The sequence below is a fragment of the Dromaius novaehollandiae genome, chromosome 32 (assembly GCF_036370855.1).
Source record: "Dromaius novaehollandiae isolate bDroNov1 chromosome 32, bDroNov1.hap1, whole genome shotgun sequence".
Lineage (NCBI taxonomy): Eukaryota > Metazoa > Chordata > Aves > Casuariiformes > Dromaiidae > Dromaius > Dromaius novaehollandiae.
This window is the reverse complement of record NC_088131.1, coordinates 2,018,991-2,025,692: the sequence shown is the minus strand read 5'-3', so window position 1 is coordinate 2,025,692 and position 6,702 is coordinate 2,018,991. Positions and strand designations below refer to the sequence as shown.

The 6,702-nt window shown below is 50.1% G+C and overlaps 1 long non-coding RNA gene across 1 annotated transcript; it reads left to right on the top strand.

Moving 5' to 3' along the window:
* The first annotated feature begins 410 nt into the window (after positions 1-410).
* LOC135324568 (uncharacterized) lies at positions 411-6,183 on the top strand. Its single transcript, XR_010385894.1, has 4 exons — positions 411-568; positions 972-1,138; positions 2,713-2,870; positions 3,542-6,183. It is a non-coding gene; the product is annotated as an uncharacterized LOC135324568 (long non-coding RNA).
* Positions 6,184-6,702: the final 519 nt, after the last annotated feature.

Genomic DNA, 6,702 nt, shown 5'->3' with positions numbered 1-6,702 from the left:
AATGGTGGGCTAAGGAATAGCCTAAAAAACCTAAAAGGCTCGGGAAAAGCCAAAGAGAACAGCAATGGGCTCTGGGAAGCCCCAGTGACGCTACAGAAAACAGCGTGGCTTTTAGGCACCTCCTCAGAGCAACAGCAATGTCTTGCTCCAGCCTGTGGGACAATGGGGACTCTTAATTACCACCTTGAATTACCACAAGTGTTGCAAAAGCAGAAGGGACTAGGGAGCACGCAGAGCAGGTTGTGGACTATATGTCAAGTTTAAACAAGCAACAAGCCCCTCTGCAGATAGGAACAGGTTTAGCCCTAAGTACTCGATGAAGGTAGCTGTGAGTAACGTGAAGCGAAGCGGTTACGTCAATCACCCCGAAAGCCTCGGAGAAGTGGTGCAAACACCTGATACCCTCGCGGCCTCGGCAGTCTTTTTGGTTTGTTTGGCAGGGTAGTCCACCGAAGGGGGACATCTCGAAGAGAAGCAGCGAGACCTGGGGATCCGGTTGTTTGTTTTGGTCGTCGCCTGTGAGGCCAGCATCCGAGCGTAAGAGGAATCTAGGCGCTGTCTCGAAAAGGTAATAGGTTTGAAACGGAGACGGGCAAATCAAGGGCTATCGTTCTTCCACGTAGTTAAAGATCGAGAGTGTTGTCGGTTAAGTGCGCGTCTACAAGGGTTTGAGAACAGTCACAGTAATACCGAAGCAGAATAAAAATAAGGTTTCATGGAAGATGGCGTTAGGTAAGTATTAGGCGACGTGCCCGCCTGCCTAATAACCTAGCCCTAATTGCTGTATGTAACGTTTCCAGACTGTTTACCCTGTAACGTATGATGTAACGTGCCGTATTAACATCTTTCCTTTAAGGGAAAGAAGGAAAAAAAAAGGAGGGGGGGGAGAAAACAGGGTAAAGAGAAAAAGATCATGCGTAAACCTAAGTGTTTCCCTGAAAGTAAAACGCGAGTTTATCGCTTTCTTACAGAGATGGCACCAAGGACAGCAAATGCTGACAAAGAGAAGAGACGGACAAGCATTTTCTTGTGATTAATACCGAAGGGACGGGATGAAACAAGGAAGCCAAAATGCAGTGGACCCTCGATATCACCAGGAACTGCTACAGGAGGTGGCGTTCTGGCACGGGTAACTAAGGTAACTATCGATAATGACTGTTAGTCATTATTTCGGCCTCCCCGAGGCAGCGCTGAGGACTAAGTAACCCATTCCTACCCTGTGGCTGCTGTTACCTGTATCTGCCTTAGCTTTGCTTTTGCTGTTTCTCTTTTGTTTTGTTATCATACATGCAGCTATGGAAAGGAAAAGATGTAATACTTACTTGTTTAGATTAATTGCCATGGCTGAAGTTGAAGAGACTATATATGAATATAAGCAAGCTGAAGTAATAAAATCAAATGGAGCCAAGTGAAAGCTGTCTCCCTCTGCTAGAAGAAGGGAAAGCCCGTTCCTCCTGGCGAGGAAGGATCGCTGTTAATAGTGATTCGAATAATAGATCACCAACATATAATGGAAGGTCTGTACGCGTTACGAGACGTATGCTGCGTACATTCATCTCTGCGTGTGACTTTACGTGTCTGTGAAGCATCATACTTTTAAGAGCTGCAAGACAGCAAATTATTGTCTTAGGGGACTGGTAGTCAAGTGACCAGATTTACTGAAGAGGAAGCGAGTGAGAGAGAAGTGTCTGAAGTGTAAAACTAAGAGATCAATTTCAGGAAGGCTCGATGAGTGCGAGCCCCGGGTTAGTTAGCTGGCAATGGTATTTGGGGAAACAGGAAGACGGTGGATAGAAGAAGGGTTAAAGCCTTGTGGAATTAAGGCTCCTTCTCATCAGTTCCAACTTGGAGCAATTTTAGGAAGATTTAATTTCCTCCAGCAGTGTTAACGTGGCTTTGCCGGTATCAGCAGACCGTGGTGGAAAGTACTGAGAGGGAGTCATGAATGGAGCTGGGACACGGAACGTGACGCTGCTTTCACTGAACTGGGAGAAGTGGCTGTAAAACCTGCTGCCCTCAAATTCCCAGGACAAGGAAAGCCTTTTTCGGTAATGCTTTCCACATCTGCTGACTCCGTGGGAGCAGCACCGCTAGAAAATGGCGGTAAAGGAAAGTGAGTGCCAGTAGCCTCACCCTTACGTCCCCTTTGGGGCCAGAACAAAAATTCTCTGGCTGTGAGAAAGACTGTTTAGCAGCAATCTGGGCTGATAAGCGTCTTTGAGACTTTTAGCTTTGATCGCACAGGGGCAATCCAATCTGTTCAGTTCCTTCTAAAGTAGTAACGTCAGGGAAATGAAGAGACAGCAGAGTATCCTCTATCCAAGTGGCACAGCGGGCGCTGATCTTAACGAGCGGGGGCAGAGGGGTGGTTACTGTGCAAGTGTTACAAGCAGTGGATCTTCTGGCGTGTGCCTGAATGGATGGAGGGGCAGAGCACGGTTGTGCCAGAAATGCGGACGCAGAAGGTTTCTGAAAGATTAATCTCTAGCAGCTGCTTAGTCTAACTTCCCTGTCACGGCAAGCCCGACTGTCACCGTAGCTTCCAAACCAGGGGCTGGGGGAAGTGGTATTCGTGGCTCGTGTATTCTCGTTTACCTTGCTCGTGTGCGTATTAGATCCGCTTTTGTGCTTGCAGACAGCTTTGGATTCTTACGATTTTCTGCAGAGCTTTGATTTTTTTTTTTCTTCTTTCTTTGCTCTGTACTTTTGCAGGGCGATGGATTTTACTCTGCCTCCATCAACAGGCGCTGGCTGGCAAAGTCGTCGTGTCCCAGCGGAGACTCTTAGGCAGGACGGGAGGAGTTCGGATCCGCAGCCTGCCAGAAGAGCGTCGCCCGGGAGGGGTCGCTAGCCTTGAGCTACAGGCGCTGGTGCGTACGGCTCGTTCTGTCAGACACAAAGAGGTTTTTCTTTTTCGGTTGCAGAAATCTTGGCTTGGCTTTACACTCTGTAGCGGCAGTATTTTTGTATTTATGGATTGTGTTAATCCTAGGTGTTCGGAACTTCGGGCAACGACTATATGCTGCCACGAAGAGCTACCGGTTACCACTGCCGTCAGACGGGATTTTTGCTGTCGCAAGTTACGGTTCCTTTTAGGAGCCAGCTACAAAAGTAACTTTGCTATAGCAGAGAAATGGGGTTACGTGTGTACGAGCAACAGCGCCAGAGTACACAGCAAAACCACAACCTACCATAACCCGTCAGCTCTGTCTCTCTGGAGTTTGGAGTTTTTGGAGGCCTCAGTTTTTATCCTGCCTTGGCTGGACAGTGCTTTCTGAGAGTGTCCGTCAGAGGCAGTTTCCCTGCAGAGGACCATCTAGCGAAGGCTGGAGGTGGCCGGGTGCCTGAGCGAGCCTGCCTGTGCGTGAGAGCCGCTCTGACATCTTTGCGATGAAGCAGTGCCAGAGAGGGTGACTGAAGCAGCACGGGAGGGTCGGTCATGACTGTGGGAACAATCACGGGCCTTGGACTAGGGAGCAGTTCTAGTAGGAGGGCTGTGCAGTTGCCTGGCCTCTCAGTAACCGCTCTGGCCTCTTTGCAGGTGCTGAAGCCCAGTCGGGCAGTCGAAGGAGCCTCATCGCAGCTGGGAGCTCTGCGGAGATGTGCGGCCGGCTGTGGAGGATGAGCTCTGACTTGCGGCGTGGACACGGCTAAGTCCTGGGCTGCATCGTACGCGAGTGGGGCTGGGAGGTGCGAGGCGTTCGTCCCCTAGCCGTGGTCACTGTGGCCGTTTGCCCACGGAGCTGAGAGGACCAAACATACTAATTGCCTGACCCGGAGATGAATTAGTGCTTGCAGGCTTTCAGGTAGGTTCAGTGCAAGTGCAGCTTAGTGCAGTCCTGTGGAGTGACGCTTGCACATGCTCACATTTGAATGGTGGCTAAAACCAAGCCTCTAAACAGCAACTGTAATGCAATTCTGGTGCTTGTCTTCCTGTTCTGCTGTACTTCTAAAGGAAGGGAAAGCTTCCTAAGCTGCGGGCAAAACTCCTTGGCTTCTCTTGACTGTTTCCATGCTCTGGAAACAGCTTTGGGTGCTTTGGTGCTTGTTGCTTAAAGCTGAGGGTTTGGAATTTTTCACTTAAGGTTGATTGTTTAGCTTGCTGCTGAGGGTCTCTCACCCAGGAGTTACGGGTTATTCCTTTCTTTTGTGGGGCTCACTCTTTATCAGTCAGGGTTTACAGTTTGCTCATGTAGCAATCGGGGTGCAGAATTTAAAATCCAACCCCATCCCTTGTCCCGATCCAATATCGGGGGGGTTTCGTTACGATCCCAAGGACGTGATTAAGACGCTAAAACCGGTCAAATATCGTACAACCGTTTAACATTATTTTCCACAAAGTGGGGAGGAAAGGTGGGGAAAGGCGAAGGAGAGGCGAAGGGAAGAGGGGAACAAGGGTAAGGGGAAAAGACAGAGAAAGCTGGAAAAGGAGAGAAAGAGCTGGCTACCACCAGTCCAAGTCAAATGATGTTCTGCTGACTCCGTTCGAATTACAGCTCAGGCTGGGTGCCTCCGAAGAGGGACCCCGAACAAAGAAATCCCTGGGCAATGATACTTTCCAATCTAAGCTCTCCACCCTTCACACAGTAGTTTGGACCAATAGTAATATTTAGGTCTGGGGTCTCCTGCTCCCTATTGGGTGCCTCGGTAGGTTGTTTACTGTTGCGGTTTCTGCTGGTGGATGTGTCTTCATTCTTCGGGTCCTGCCCTTGTCTCTCAAGGCCCTGACAAATCAGTACTGCCCCAGCAGTGATAGTAGGTGTTATTTCCCAAGGTCCAGACAAAGGGAATATAATCTGGACCCCGAGATAGTCCAGACCCCCCCCTAATCAGCACTGTTTCAGCAGCGAGAGGAGCCCCATCATCCAACTATGATGGCAGTTCTTTGACCATTTGCTTGTCCAGCCACTCAGACCATAGAGGCCTAGTTTGTGTGCAAGTATACTGTGGGAGAAAGTGTCAAAAGCCTTCCGAAAGTTGAGGTAACTGACGTTCACTGCTCTCTGTTCGTCCATAAATAGAGTTCTTTTAACATAGAAAGCCATCACGTTGGTGAGGCATGATTTCCCCTCAGGAAATCTGTGCTGACTCTTCCCAGGCACCTCATTCTCCTTCCTTTACCTGGAAATGTGATCAGAGGGGGCTCGCTGCATGACACTGTCCTCATCAAAGTGAGTCTGAACGGCCTGTAGTTGCCCAGGTTGTGCTTGTGGCCTTTGTGGAAGAGGGATGTAACATTTGCCCTTCTGCAGTCATTGGGTCCTCCCTGAGTCTCCACAGCTTTCCAAGATGACAGAGAGTGGCCTTGCTAGATAGAGGCCAGCTCTCTCAGCATCCTCAGCTGCACCCCATCCAATCCTGTACACGTACCAATAATTCCTGCCTTAGTCCTCAGGCCCTGCTGGTTGTTTTTCTCCTCAGGACTCCTGACTCTAGGCACAATGGCCTGGGAGACCTTGCTGGTGGGGGCTGAAGCCAAGGGATTGAGTTCCCCAGACCCATCTACCTCTGCTGTTACCAGATTGCCTGCCCCAGTCAGGAATGGGACCACGTTATCCTTCTTCAGGCTTTCAGTGTTACTGAAGCAATAGCAGATCATCTTTTTGCCCTTGACATTCCTTGTAGCCTCAGTCCTAAAGGCGCTTAGGTTTTCCTAACAGCTTCCCTACTTCCCTGGACAACATTTCTCACTTCCTGCTTTGCAGCCTCTCCCTGCTTTCTGTTCCCCATCCCTGTGCTGCCTTTTTGTCCTGTTGTTCAGTTGTGAGTTCCCTGTTCAGCCACTCTGTCTCCTGAGATGTCTGCTTGCTCTCCTGCACATCAGTATGGGCCATTCTTGAGCTTAGAGGATGCTGTCCTTAAAGACCTGCCACCTTTCTTGAGTTCTTCTGTCCTTCAGACCTACCTACCACAGGATCCCTCTACCAGTAGGTCCAAGTCTGCTCCTCTGACATCCAGAGTGTGGGCTCTGCTACTCTTCCTCCTCATATCGCTCAGGATCTGGAACTCCACTGTTTCATGGCCACTGCAAGCAAGGCTGACACATCTACCTGGCTGCCCTCCTGGGCAACATCCTCATCATCACAGCCGTAGCCTGCGACCACCGCCTCCACAGCCCCATGTACTTCTTCCTCCTCAACCTCTCCCTCCTTGACCTTGGCACCATCTCCACCACTGTCCCCAAATCCATGGCCAATTCCCTGTGGGACACCAGGGCCATTTCCTACTCAGGATGTGCTGCACAGGTCTTTTTTCTTGCCTTTTTTGTTTTGGCTGAGTATTCTCTTCTCACAGTCATGGCCTATGATCACTATGTTGCCATATGTAAACCCCTGCACTATGGGACCATCATGGGCATCAGAGTGTGTGTCAAAATGGCAGCAGCTGCCTGGGCCAGTGGTTTTCTCAGTGCGGTGCTGCACACTGGGAACACATTTGGAGTAACATTCTGCCATGGCAATGCCCTGGGCCAGTTCTTCTGTGAAGTTCCCCAGATCCTCAAGCTCTCCTGCTCTGACTCCTACCTCAGGGAACCTGGGGTGCTTGTGGTTAGTATCTGTTTAGGCTTTGGGTGTTTCATCTTCATTGTGGTGTCCTATGTGCAGATCTTCACTGCTGTGCTGAGGATCCCCTCTGAGCAGGGACAGCACAAAGCCCTCTCCATGTGCCTCCCTCACCTGGCCGTGGTCTCCCTGTTTGTCA